The sequence below is a fragment of the Aphidius gifuensis genome, linkage group LG2 (assembly GCF_014905175.1).
Source record: "Aphidius gifuensis isolate YNYX2018 linkage group LG2, ASM1490517v1, whole genome shotgun sequence".
NCBI classification, from domain to species: Eukaryota; Metazoa; Arthropoda; class Insecta; order Hymenoptera; family Braconidae; genus Aphidius; species Aphidius gifuensis.
In genome coordinates, this window is record NC_057789.1 from 25,440,906 (window position 1) to 25,456,820 (window position 15,915).

Consider the following 15,915-nt stretch of genomic DNA (forward strand, 5'->3'; position numbering starts at 1 on the left):
CGCACAAAGATGGCCAGTGATGTTGTTGTGTCGGCAATAAATAATTTAACGGTCACGGATGTAATACACTCCAAGAGTAGTGGTCGTTTGACTTTAATTTATGAGTTTTTAACCATTCGACGCACTTCATCTTGTCATGATATTTTTATTTTTCTTAATCTTCTTTTTATATATATATTTTTTAATATTTTATTTCAATTTCATTAACTTGAATAATCATAATTTATATATTTTAAAATTTCAAATTTATAATTATTTTTTCGACTAATTATATTCATAATAATATTTAGAAATATTACAAATTTTTAGTAATAAAGAAAAGTCTAAATTGAGCATTATAAAAATTGTTTAGTCTATTTTTTTTTAATTTTTTTTTTGATCTTGTCCTTCGATAAGTTTTTTGTGTCTATCAAAACTCCGTTTTTCTGGATATTTAACGGACGTGCCTTATGAGCTGACCCCGGCAATTAAGGTTGGTCCCAAAAAAAAAAAAACAAAAAATAAATAAAAAACAAAATATCACGGTACGAAAAATATATATCTGTTGCAAGATGTGTGTATATGATTTTACCTTGGTTATAATCTCATGGCCCTGCTGACTTAAGCGGTATTTAATAACGTAACAATTATATGGTAGGCATATTTTTTACATTTTTGGGACCTTTCAAAAAATAAAAAAATTCTCATCTATAGCCCTGTGGTGCTTGTATATGATATGGCCTTTTTTTTTTAGCTCCCAGTGGAATTCAAAGGTAGCTTATAAACGAGAAGGAGGAGCTATGCGTAATCGGAAAAACTTTGACATAAAAAAAATAAAATAAATAGCTTAAAAATTAAAAAAAAAATAAATAAATATGTTTAGTCCGCATAAGGCCCAATTTCTAGAATAACATCCCAAAACAACCTGAAGTCATCTTAGTGCGTATAATTGGCATCTTACAGTTCTTAAGTCATCGATCCCATGTTTTCTACCCTTCACTTGTTCCCCTCGGGCCTAACTTCTGCAATCTTCTTTAAAAAAAAATAATAATTTTTAAAAAAAAATTGGGAACTAAGGTCGTAAACTAGGGCCCTTTTTTTGAATCACAGGGTATAACGAAACTATCATACTGTCTGTCAAGTATGTCTGTAACAAAGCATCATGTATATAAAGCTTCAAGTTTTCAACGTTTTGTTTTTTTATATTTTATTTTACAACAACGAAAGACAATATAACAAAATCGTCAAACAATCAAGAAGCTGAACGCAGTGAGTCGAGCTCTGCAGATCTTCAGGGCTTTACTTAAAGTATCCAATTAATACGTGGGAACATCCAATTACTCAGTTGGGTTATGACTTCACCTGAAGCATCATTTTCAAATGGATCTTGTTTTACAATCATGTATATAATGTTGAGTCACTTGGGTAATTGGGCCTGTAAATGAGCTGCTGTTTTTACAAATTCCATTAAATTTTTTTTTTTTTTTTGATGACAAAAATAATAAAATATATATATATAAAAACAAAAAACAATTTACAAGAATTCTTCATTAAATTTAGTTGAAAAATGATGAAAAAAAAATCATATATTTTTTACTTGAATAGGCCCAATTTAGTTTCGTGATTACAAATTTATATAATTATTATAAAAAAGATAATATTATATATATTTTTTTTATTATCGTATATATCTTTAGTCAATTGGTCAAAAAATTTATATATTTTACTTAAAAAAGCTCTTGCTAATTTATTTATTTATTAAATCATTTGTCTATTTTTATTTATTTTATTGACATGCAATTTAATGACTGTATAAAAATGTATGACTTGTTTATATCTAATTTTTTTTTCTATTTCACGACAAAGTAACGAGATAAAAAAATTTTTTATTTTAAATATATTCACAATACTTTTGTCTATATATGTGACTTCCTGGATAAATTTTACGACTTGTAATTTGATATTTGGATTTTTTTTAAAATACACGATCAACATGTTTAAATGTGACTACAAAATATTGACCGTCGCCTAGCTCACTTGAAACATACGGGCCCAACAAGCAATACAATTTTTAGTCATCGCTAATTTTTTATCTTGATGACTAACATATTTACACTGCAATAAACTCATTTATAGATCAGACACATCATTGTCCAAATGACATTCAAATATATTGGATACAAACTTATTGGATTTGTTATTTGTACATGAACTCTCTCGTCGAATCACATATATGTTGGTTAAATCAGTTGAATGGATGAATAGAAATCAGGACTGTAAACTATTGAATGAATTATACCGCTTGTCTTTGTTTGAATTTTTTTATGTTTTTAACTTATACACCAACCAGTTTTATTATTTTATTTTTTATTTATATAGAAATCAGGCGCCTTCATGCTCTCGTCACAAAGTCGTAAACAGATAAAGGTAGCTCAGTTATAATTCCAATCGTCTATGTATATAGTTTTCAGAACAAAAAAAAAATATTTCAGAAGCTTCAACTTAAATTTTCGGCGGACAAAGATCACAGCTTCATGTTGCTTATTATTATTTGTTATTTTTTTGAAAAAATAAAAATACACGCCCTTTCTTGGTTTTTTCAACTTGGGACTTATTGGTTTTTTACAAAGATTTCTTGGCTTCTTGCTTCAAAGGTGTCATCACAAATTTTTATATTTTTTAGAAATTTCTTTTCGATAATTTTTGTTTAAGCTTTGAATCTTTTGCTGCAGATATTTGTCGTTTTTTTTTTTTTTGTATATATATCGTCATGTTGGAGAGTAGATTGCGGATTCCCTGTGGTTTTTTTTTTTTTTTTACTTTTATTTTAAAGATTTATCGATTGGTTATTACATCTTCTGGAGGAGCTCATATGTCTATAATTATTGGCTATTTCCTGGGATATAGGTGGATAAAAGATTGCTGAGTGTATCAATTCATTTATATTTCTTTGTTAACTAAAAAACTACCGACATTATTAAATTTTGATTTAAAATCATGCTGCGTAAATCCAGTTTTCAATTCCAAGATTAATGGCAATTTTATTTTAGCTTATTTTAACTTCAAACAGACACAATTCTATAAATAATTTGTATATATTTTTTTTTAATTTTTAATTTTATAATTTAACAAAAAAAAATTAGAAGAAAAAAAAAAAAAAATACCTTAATTGGTCATTTCCAAGAATAATAAAAAAAAAAAAAAATTTCAGATGAGAAATCACTTTGTAACAGACATGTATATAGTTAACAAAATTCGGTTGGAATTTTTTAAAGACGTGTGTGTTGGCTCAATGATGATGGCGCCATTTTGCCAACACAATAAATATCAAAAACGTAATTAAACAAAATGCCATAGCTATAGATGTTGCCTTAACGGTTATAAAATCCTTCTAAAATCATCATCATTCTTTAGAAAATTGCCGTCAATTTGGCAATTAAAATGAGAAGGGAAATAATTGAAGGGTAGCTAGACACATTGGTAAGGTGTGAGTGACAGGTATCTTCCATAAATATTATCTCTACAACAACAATAAATATATTTCACGTGAAAAACTCGAAATGCAAGACTATTTTGTGATCAATATATATATAATAGCTGCCAGACAGCCACATGAGCAACAAAACTAAATAAAAATAATAATAGTAAAACCATATCCGAGTATAAAAATAAATAAATAAAAAAACGATATTGTTAAATACTGATTTGTAAATTCCTGATGTGATGATGGAAGAGACCACCAAAAATATTGGATATAAAATTTTTTTTTCATTGTTAAATTTGTTTGTGCATTTAGTCCAGTGGACAAATTCAAGTGGCAAATATACGCATTCAAGCAAAAAACAAGATCGTATTATAAAAAATATTCTCAACTCGACTGTGGAATCGACACCTCAAATACCACTTATAAATAACCGCAATAAGGCGACATAAAATATTCACACAAAGAATTCATTCTAGCACGATCATCTTATTTCTTCAGCCCACCAATGTTTCTATATAAAATTTTTTTTATTCTTTTCTTATATAGCTACATTTTTTTTTTTTTATATAAATGTCTTTTTATTATATTTTTTTTTTTTCTAAATTCTTTTTTATAAAGTAAGATTCACGCTCACGCAAGTTGGCGCCTGACACGGGTATAACGTTTGGACCAAAGTTGACAATAGCAAAATGAAAAAAAAAAAAAAAAGAATAAAAAAATTTAGTAAACTGCCCCCAAAAAAAAAATTTGTTCCCTACTGTGATATATAAGAAAACGCCATACGATTTTTCAAAAGATTGGTCAATGGCTAGTATTGTCCAAACATATGAACCGCAAGAAAAAAAAATATAATAATAATATAAAACGTTATAAAAGAATAAATAAAAAAAAAAAAAGAAACGAATGAAGTATATTGAGTACAATGTAAGTCGCAGATGAGAATGAAAAAGATCGAGCAGGTTCTTTAAAATCATTCGTTTTGTATTCTTTTTTTTATACATATATTTTTCGTATATATATATTCAAATAATAAAAAAATAAAAAAAAGGATAAATCTTTGGTGGAAAATGTCATGGTGGTCTCAAGGCGGAGACACTTCTAAGAGCTACCGTATGCATTTATCCACAGGGAGTCTCTTTCCACTTCTGTCCACTCTCAAGGGTCTATCACAAAAAAGCAATATTCAAAAATCGAAATATATATTATCTAAACAATTGTTGAAGCTCTTCAAAATAACTATAGCCTACCATATCGAATTACAGAAGCAAAAACTCAAGTGTATATAAATTTTTCAATGCTGTTTTTCTTCTCCAATTAATAATATAAAATCTATCGAATATCATCACCAAATTGAGCTCCAAATTTAATGATAACTTGATGATTAAATAAAATAAAAATCACTGGCATTATCAGCCGCACCTCTATATATATTTTTTAAAATCAACAGACCCACCAATCATGAGTGTGCGTGTGCGTCTTTCATCAAAACTATTGTTAAATATATTTGAAAAAAAAAAAATAAATAATAAATAATAAACCACACACAAAACAAAAATATATAATGAAAAAAAAAAAAAAAAGAATTTAAAAATGATATGCCACTAATTGTGTCGACTTTTCACGCGTACCTACCAATTACAACAAGCGACAAAGGATGAAAGGGCCTGAGGCCCTTCTTTTTGGTATACCAGATGAATAAACTTTTCTTGGCTCTTTAAACGTCAACTTGTACTGCGTGTACAATAACCAAATAACAAAATTAAAAGAAAAAAAAAAAAAAAAAATGTGGTTTCTTCGTATATGAATAAAAAAATACAAATAAAATAAAGAAATAAATGTCAAGAGTGGGAGGTAACGAGAAATAAGAAATAAAAAAAAAAATTAAAAAAAAAAAAAAAATTTGTACGCAAGTCCCATCTTCATATGTTGTAGTATCCCCTTGTGAATTGCCATAATAGGCGGCGTCTTTATGATTAGCATTGTGGGTTCTCCTCATTCTCGATGAATGTGATTGTTGGTCCTGTTTCATCCTCTCCTCTTTTTTTTTTCCTTACCCTCTTTATTTCTCGCTTTATCCGCTATTCTTGTATATACACTTGAGTGTGTCCTGGGACCCAACATGTCTCGTGAGATGTTATAAAAAAAAAATACACAGAGTGAAGAGAGAAAACTCAGCACGAGGCCCATTTTCATCTTCCACTTCTCATGCCCAATCTTCATGACAATGTGCAAGCTATGCCAAGCACGCGTTCGTTGTGTTGCGGTGTTCATGCGTGCGTGCCTATATTTATAATGCATTATTAACAACTATAAGGCCCCATGACAAAAGTCCCCGTATGAGAATCGTATATGTTGGCGCATTGTACGTCAAGCACCACTATCTGTCTCTCTTTTTTTTTCATCCAATGTATACTTACATTGCAGCTTTATTATGTTCATTTTATGCTTTTATTATTATTTTTTCTTTCTGCCAAGAGAGCAATGGGTGCACATGAATTGCTTCTTTTGATTTAGTCACACGCTACAAAGACTTTCCATTCAATATAGATTTCAAAGTATCTTTATATCAGAGAGACAATCTGTTGGTTTGCTGAAGCTTATATGTGTATTTATTTTTTTATTCATTTTTTATTTTTTTTTTTCTCGCACTCACAGAAACTTTAGGATGAAGAGATGGAAGAATGATATAAATAAAGTTGGGTCAACGTTTTACGGTTAATTGTCGCCATAGTGTAGTCAAAAATGTCGACAAATAAAACTTGCTGTATGAAACTGCATTTGGACCCCAGAGTGGGTGGGCCCAAGTCTTCAGATTTTAATCTACTGGTTTACGAGGTCTTGTCCTTTCACGACACAAGTTGTTCTTTTCCTCTGTGAATATTCGTGTCTTTGCCACATTTCTTCTTGTTTTTTTTTTATTTATTTATTTATTTTTTTTTCTCTTTTTTATCTTTTTATTTAACATCTGATGTTTTTCACTATATAGTTTTTTTTTTTCTTTTCAAATAAATATATCTATATATACACCAAGATGAAAAATAAAATGAAAAAACTTTCCAGCAATTAGGTAAACGATCAGTCAGATTTTTCCGGTGTGTGGGTTGTCCCTTGTCAGTAATTAAATCACAATGCTTTTGAGATTTGTATTTATATACTTATTTACAACACAAATTTTCTATCTTTATATGAAAATATATAAATCTCTTTTACCTACATCACATAGAAAGAATAAAAAAAAAAAAAAGGAAAGAGAATAAAAGTCAGGCGGGTGGGTTACGTGCAGTGACTGCAAAAAAATAATTTAAAAAAAATATATTTATACACTCACGTCCAGGAACCTTCATCTCTTGCTTCCAGGATACTTGCACAAAAAAAATAATAATAGCGGTATGATCACTAGACTGACGAAAGACCACCCCGTGTTTTTTTTTTTCTCGACAGAGTCGTTTTTTTTTTAATAACCAATGTTGCATTGACTTGAGACATTCAACTTATATATATTAGTTGACATTTTTTTACCTTTCTTCATCCCTTTACAAGCCATATCTTTTGCAAATCAATCTACAAGGATTTAATATTCTCACTGAAATGATCAATATTAATTTCAAGTGAAGGAATTCATTCATCCAGCAACACACTTTTGGTGGTCCATTATTTTGATTTGAATTATTTTTTAACATCTATTGATATGTTGTAATATCAATATAAATAAATATAAATATTTTCTTGAATCTTTAAATCAACAAATAAAATATCAATTGTTTTTTTATCTGCGGATGTGTATATTTTCAAAGTCAAAATAGAAAGGAAGCTTTCTTCAGAAATTCTAAATACCCATTGAGCTTTTTTCACTAATAATACGAGGATATATTGCTAGAAGCAAATTTAAATGACATCAGCTATAATTTATCCTACAATTTTATTATAAAAAAAAAAAAAATCCAAAGGATCAAAAGATGACAAGAAATTGAATATGATGCCTGAAAAGGATCAGACTCGTATAGATGACACGATGAGAATTTCATTTCGTTCGTTTTAATTTTTTTTTTTCATATTAAGAAACAAAAAAATCTATGGTTTGCAATAATCGCCAAAAATTCATCAGCAAAATTAAAAAAAAAAATATAAATAAAATTAAAAAAATAAAGTACAAAGAAGTATAAATATAAAAAAAAAAAAAAAATATATATAAATTTTGAAAAGGTGAACATGAGGAGGAAAAGGATCGAAGGATTCCACAAGGGATTACAGGTTTGCGGAGAGATCTGGTGATCTGGTACCGATCGTTGAGACGTCTCACGGATGAATGGATTTTTGGATGAGAGCGACGGTTCCCACACGCTGCTAATTGATCGATTCGAAAATCGTAGTGATTGCCTAAAGGCATGATCTTCGTCTCTTATTTCTTATACTTTTTTCCTCTTTTCACTGGCATGTCATCATCAAAAATTTTTTTTTTTTTTTTTAATTCTCTAATCTCTCTAATCTTTTTTTTTTCTTTATATATAAGTTTGAAAAAAAATTAAATAAATTTTTTAAAAAAATTAACTATAACTATTTTTAGAAAAAATAAAATGAAAAATGAAAGAGAATGAAATCTCGAGCAGTCATCAGTGACATAAAATACATTTAGTCATTGATAAAGTCACCATGATCATTAATCATTTTTAGTTTTATTTTTTTTTTTTTTTGTCGGAGGAGTATGTTAAAATTATATTAATAATATATTTTGTGTCTGTTTAATGTCTTGAACATTATCAATTCATGTTTTTTGTTGTAACTAGCAAAATACATTGTGAGATACATGGAGTTAGAGACTGATGGTGCTGGACACAACAACAAAATATTTCATTTTTTTTTTCACAAGATTATGACGTCAGGATGCCAGTTAGTCCCAGCTTACTGGTGTAATCCTTTCTTGGGTCTCATCTCAATTGTGTCTTGCCCATTCTTATATATATTTATTTTTTTTAATATGTCATTTTTTATTTTTTCTTGTCGTCTATTCATCTCTAGCTGGGACAATGGTAAATTTGAATACTCACTTGAGTGCAGTGTAAAATATATAATTCATTGTCAACCATCAGATTCACTTGTCATGAACTCCCGTTTATACACTGCCTACCTTTTTTTTTTTTTATTATTCTAAATATAAAAGAAATAAAAAAATATATATTTTAAATAACTCAATTTATTCGGAACACATTTGACTGTATATTATAATGTCATTAGATTTTTCATGGCTATCATTTTGAGATTTTCGTTGATGGCTCATCTACAGCTACTTGGTTACAGATGTTAATATTTAATATGATTATTCAATTATATAAATCTTTCAAAGCATCTTATTTTTTCCACTTGAATATCTTTTCATTATATAAATTATTTTATTTACTACAAGACAAGATCAATCTTTTAATAGACAAAGAAGATGACATTTAAAAAATTACATTTGATTCATTAATGAAATTATGAAACCTTGATCAAGTCTTTTTTAAATTTGATACTGATCAAATAGATAAAATAAATATATTTATTAAAACATTCAAGTATTTTTTTATAAAAATAAAATTTAAAAAATGACTAATCAATTAAATTCATTATGAAATATTAAATTTATCAAGCCAAGAAGCCTTTTAACAATAAATATATACACACTGGGATTTAAACTCATACCAAGATCATAATCTAAATACAAGCATCCACACCTGGAGGGATTTTTTTAATATCTCATAGAGTATATATATACCAGATAAGGAGGCGAAAGTATCAACGAGTTTCGACAGGTACATGTCAGACTAACCAACCAACCAACAAAAGTAAAAGGTAGATGATAAAAAATGATTATTTAAATGAAAAAGAATTTTTTAAATATAATTTTTATAACATGTACAGAGATTTTTTTTTCTACCACACAATGGAATAATTTTTAAAAAAAAAATATTTATTTTATTTTTCATTTAGCAATATAAATTATTATAAATAATATTTATAAATGTAATATACAACAACAATACGATAACTATATATGCAAGTACGAATGTCACGGTGTACTCATCGTCAGTAACGGATCGTCAAAGGTCATAATCTCACTATGGATAAATAGAAAATTGTTGAGCATTTAAATACACCGCAAGTCAACTCCCATGATACTCTCTCGTTGCATTATTATATATTAACTATGAGTATTAAAATCAACTGTTTTAAAAAAAAAAAAATAATATTTTTGATTTTTATTTATTTTTTAGTATAACACCAAGCCCACACGTACGCCCTAGAGCTATTATTAATAATATTCAACCGACCTAGAAGAAGAGGATCTCTTTTTCCTCAGTGCAATTGGGTGCGGCATAAGTAAGCAGGTTTTTATTATGAAGCAAGACCTTTTGCAGTGAGTGAATGCACATATATAAAATAAAGCAAGAAAGAATTATCATCTGTTTGTAGACAGAATAAATATAAAGGAAGAAGAAAATCAAGAAGAACTTTAAAAGGAAGAAGAGGAAGATGATGATAAAAAAATAAAAAATTTTTTAAAAGTACACAGGACGAGGGCATTTTTGCGTGGGTGTCGCTTGGTGGGCGTTGGATCTACCTCGTCGAGTATAACTGACCTCTGACCTTCTCTACCGTCTCTTCTCCATCCTAAACTTATTTTTTTATTTTTTTTTATTTACTATATCCTCCTTCTTTGCCAACAAAAATCACATACAAATGATTCAAGAATACGTAAATACACCAACAAAAAAAATAAGAAGAAGAAGACTATCGTGCAATTATCCTGGCGACGCATATATGCGTGGGTAAAATTTTTAAAATCGAAATTTCTTTTTTTTTTTTTCATCACTATAAGCGTATGTATAAGACAATGCGTATGTATTGTTTTTTTTTTTTTTGCCACCATAATCATATTTTTATTTTCCTCGAGAACAATATACTTTGGTAATATCGATCTTTGATATCACAAGCATCAGGGGAGGTCTCACAAATTATGCAACAAAACAAATTTACCATAAAAATATACTAGCATTAAAAAGACATAAGTGTCATTCTAAAAAAATTTTTCATTTTAAAAAAAAACAAGCAATATTAAATTTTAAAAAATTATTTAGAAAAACCAAAAAAGAAAAAATTGAAAATAATTATTATTTTTTCTTTTATTCTTATCGTTAATAATAAAAAATAAATTTTGTTGATATATATTTTGAATTGTTAAATAATTAGTTAAATTTAATAAATAAAAAAAAAAAAAATTTATAAAATAATCCCTGATGGTTTTTAGCTGCACCTTATTACATTGCAAATTTCATTTGATTGCAATTATCAGATATGTAAATCTATGTGTTGAAAGTAAAAGAACATTTTGCCTGGGGAGATGTAATTTTTATATTTTTTTTTAAAACTTGTGCATTCAAGACGAGAGACTTTGCGACCCTTTTATATATGATAGTGTGTATATACGATTTAATGTGACCTCTAAGACCTTTATTTCACTCTCTCATCCTGTTGTCTGTTGTTGCATATCTTTCATTTTATTTCCGACACCCATTTGGGGTTCTCTTGTATTTTGCCACGCCATATTCACGTAATAATGGGGTCCGTTGCGCACACACAAGACACATACAATTTGTATGGGACATATAATGCGACAAACTCGTGCCACTTGGAGGCGTAACCCAGAATTTAAAAAATAACAAAAATAAAAAATATATATATATATATAATAATAATAAACATAAAATTATAATTTTGTGTTTTTTTTTTTATTATTACTATGTGAATATATATTGTCGTTGGTTATTACTTTACGTTTATTCACGCTCCCACTCCCATCGATATATAATACAACATAATTAATATATGAACCACAAGTTCAGGGTCCAGATATATAAAAATGAATAATACAAACTATAATACATTTTTTATTTATGAAACAAATAATTTTGAATGAATTAAATTACGGTCATTTATCTAATAATTTTGTAATTTGTTTTATTTATTTTTTTAAATTAAATTTTGTGTAAAGTGTGTGGGCTTTTTTTTATTTTAAAAATTTTAAGTGGGTGGTCGATTCACACATAGATAATCAAATTGATCAAAGAATAAAGTATATATGAAATGAGAGAGTTCATGGTTAAGTCATTTTGTGTGTCTTGGCTCAATTAGCTTTTTGAGAGATTATTTATTTTATTTATATTCTCCAATCACATTTTATTCAGAAGAAAAAAAAAAAAGAATAAAATAATATATATGGACTTTTTTTTATTTATTTTTTAATTTAAACAGTGTGTATATAAATATACCTGTATATTGCTGATGTGTCTTACGGTATTCCAAAATGGGATACCCGACGCCCGACGTTATTTTAATCTTGATCGATATATCTCTAAATTTCCGGAAGCTGTCCGTCTCCCGCCAGGTCCATAAGTTTTTTGAAAACAAAATAGGGTATCCAATTGTGAATATATATATTCAATATACAAGTTTATATCTCAAGATTAAACTTGTTCAAATTCATTGTAGATATATTCAGACAAAATAAAGTTTAGAATGTGTGTGTTTTTTTCGAAGGGGTGCGAAAAATAAATTCTTCGGTCGAAGTTCGTCGGTTTTAGATTGTGATCAGTTTTTATGTGTATTGCCAGAACCACTTTATATATATATGTATACATATTAAGTTGAATTCTGAACGATTAGCATCACGTCCAATATAAATTTGTGGCACTTAATTATTTTAGTTTGAAAGGTTGGGAAACATTGGAAAAACAGAGCAAAATAAAAAGACCCACCACATACAACACACCACACAGCTTTGTTGACGTAAAAAATAACCACTAAATTTTATTTTTTTAAATTTTTTATAATGAAATTAATAAATCTAATAGCACGTGCTTGTCATACGTGATTTAAAAAAATTCTTTCAATTAGTTAATTTAATTCAAACCACCACGAAATTTTGAATTTAATTTTTTAATTTTTATAAATAATTAACAAACGTAAATAGTTATTTAATTAACATGAAAATTAATTTGATTTAATTACAATGAATAAATAAACATTGACAAATTTGTCATGTTTATAAAAAAAATAAATTAATATAATTGGCTTGTTATATTGAGACTAAAAAAAAATTTAAATTAATTCGATTAAGTGAAAAATGTGTCAAACAGATAAATAAAATTTACGAGCAATAAGCTCGTTAAAGAAAGACGATACTTTTTTTTTTATATTATTCATAGCTAAATACTTAATGGAGACATGGTGTGTATATGTGAATGTGTTAACTAATGTAAATTGTGTAGGGTCTGATGGTTTTTTTCCATGTGTAGAGTAATTTGTCGTGCGACCACCTCAGGGAATGTTTAAATGAATTGCTCTTGGAACTTACGGTAGAATCAGATGAAGTGGACAAAAATAAAAAAAAAAAAATTCTTAAAAAATATTGAAGACACAAGTTTTGTAGACAATAAAAAAAGACACAAGATTTTTATCGGTATGACATCTTTGTATGGGAATTTGGGTTGAAAGAATGAGTGACGATTTGAAAGGAGGGAAGCCAAAAAAACGAATATTTAAAACTCGCGAGATTTCTCAATGGTTGTTGGTAATTTTAAAAAATTTTTTACAGTATATTCTTTCATTAAAATAATATACTTAAAAGTTATCAAGTCAATTCGTGCTTTCAACTAATGGATTTGTATCTCACCAAAAAAATATAAATGAGAATTTTATTTACTGTCTGACTTTTCCGTATTTATACTACTTGATATGTATATTTTTCTTTTTATTTAGGTCTCGTTGTAATAACACAAAAAGAAAACAATATAATTCTGAGTAAAATTTTTGAACACTACCTGAGAATAACCTGTAGATAAGCTGTATATCACTTGTTGACATTGTCCTTTATTATTTGACTGGTAGATAGATCAAAAACCCAAATACTATTTACTCTTTGCACACAACATTTTGACACTTGATTATTAAAGCTTACCTGAAACAAAAAAGTTAGGATACAAAAAATTATATATATCTGTCAATATCCTATTTATATATTTCTCAGATTTATACTGATAATATATTTGACAACTCAACAATGGTTTTATTATTTTTTATTTATTTCGTTGTATATATATTTGTCTTGATTTTTTGGGCATGCAAGAAATATCCTGATACCAATCTGAATATTAGAAATAAAAAAAAAATAATAATAAAAATTTTGTGGGTTCTATTTAAAATAAGATAAGCTTGAGCTTTGAAGTGTCCGAGGCCCCCAATGTTCAGAATGACAGTATAGAAATATCGAAATGTCAGATGACCAGCAAAATGATAAATTCTGTTGATGATGTTGCCGCCGCTGGCATGTAGTTTTTTTTTTTTTTTTTGTGCAAGATTTTACATTCGTCTTGTGTTCAACAATGATCGAGAAAAAAAAATAAAACGATTAAACCGACTCAAAGAATAAAAATGCACTTGAAAAAATTTGCAACTTATTCTAGTATCTTTTAAAAATTGCTTTTTTAATATTATTTAATGATTTTGCGAAGGAGTACGGTCAAAGGCTTGCGGTATTCATCGAAGACAGTTTATAGCAAGGTGATGACTGATCATATTTTTTTTTATTTTTGGTGGATCTTAAAATTCCGCGTGACATGAGGGGGTGTACCGCGTGCCATCAAGAGAATTCTGTATGTTACAACACAGGGGTCCAGCTCTTGATCGGTACCACGACGTGAGATCACGGCCTCCTGGGGCGAGCTGACGACGCGCGACCGACAACCATGTCACATTATTACCATATTGGTACACCACGCATCATCACAACACAGCGCGTGACTATGTACCACTGAATATATATATTTTTTTGTTTTTATTTCATCTTCTTTTGAATGACTGGAAAATTTTTTTTTATCTTTATTTTTTTTTCATTTTTTAACCCATCATAATGTTTACAGTTAATTTTGTTTTTATCCGGATTAAATTGACTCATTCATATAATATGAAAAAAAAATTTAATTGACGTATATTATCAAGCGAAAAAAAAGCTCTGATTCCTTTTTTAGATTTTATGAATGTTTTTTTTTTTTTTTAAATTTTTATAAAATGATATTTTTTTTTGAAAAAAACTATTATACTGTCAAAATAATAATATTAAAAAATATACAAAAATACATAATTGTTAAATAAAAATTGATTTTTATTTGCTACATGATAGCATTTATTAATTTTACTAATCCACGGGGGTTGATTTTGGTAAATATTAAAAATTTTGTCTCGTCATTGCCCGCCCGTTGGTTAATATTCCAATAAACCAAAAGGCATTTTTTTTTTTTATTTCATTTTTTATCAATCTTTTGTATATATAAATTTTTACATATTCATGACCAGTTTATTACCATTTTCCGGTCAATTAATGACTTCTTTCTGAGATTTAAAAAACTTCAAAAAATCATTTGCTATATTTTTCCATATAGAAATATCTTTTATATATTTGAAGAAAAAAAATAAATATAAAAACAATTAATTTTGTTGATATTTATATAGCTTGTTTTAAAAATTTCTTTTTTGTATATTTTTTTCTAATTAATCTTGACATTCTCTTGGCGACCGTGCACGAATCATTCTGTAAATTATCGGACCACCGCTATCTCGACATTATTGAGCCCTGGTACCTGCTCTTCCACGCCTCGGAGCATTCACACGCGAGATAATGTTATCTCATGGTACCCTGGGAGGCAGGTAAAAAAAACTGGTATCCAATGAATATACTTATATACACACACCTATTTACCCTGCCATACTGAACCATTGATCGTCTGCAAAACATGGCTTTGGTCATCTTTTTTTTAAAAAAAGAAACATTTTTTATTTTTACTTTATTCATGAACTTTTTCTCAACGAGTTCTATCATGAATCTGTTTATTTATTTAACCATACTTTCTCCTTTATTTTAATTTATGTTTTTTTTTTTTTTTTTTTTTTACACAATATGTCTGATAAATGATAATTCATGATAGTCGTATATATACAACAGCCACAATAAATATATATTTTTTATTTTTCAATTCGTCATGGTATTGCGGTATTGCACAGTTGGATGAGTTAAAAATAAAATTATATATGCTTTAAAATTGAAATTATTATATTGTAAAATAAAGAACAGATCAATATTTTTTATTTGTCAATATTATTTCGCTGTTTTATTGACTTTTAGCGATGATTCTAAGACAAAGAGAAAGCAAACGAACTATACGAGAAACAAGCAAAATTCATGAACATATATAGTTTTCTAACCACAGGTTCTAACGTATTACATGAAGATCGTTTTTACAGACCAACATTTTCTCTTGATCTTTTTGTTTTAAAAAATAATAATAAATATTTTTTTTTTATTATTGTGGGTCCAATAAATGACACGAGTGTATACGCGATGGATTACAAACTGCGGCGAGAAA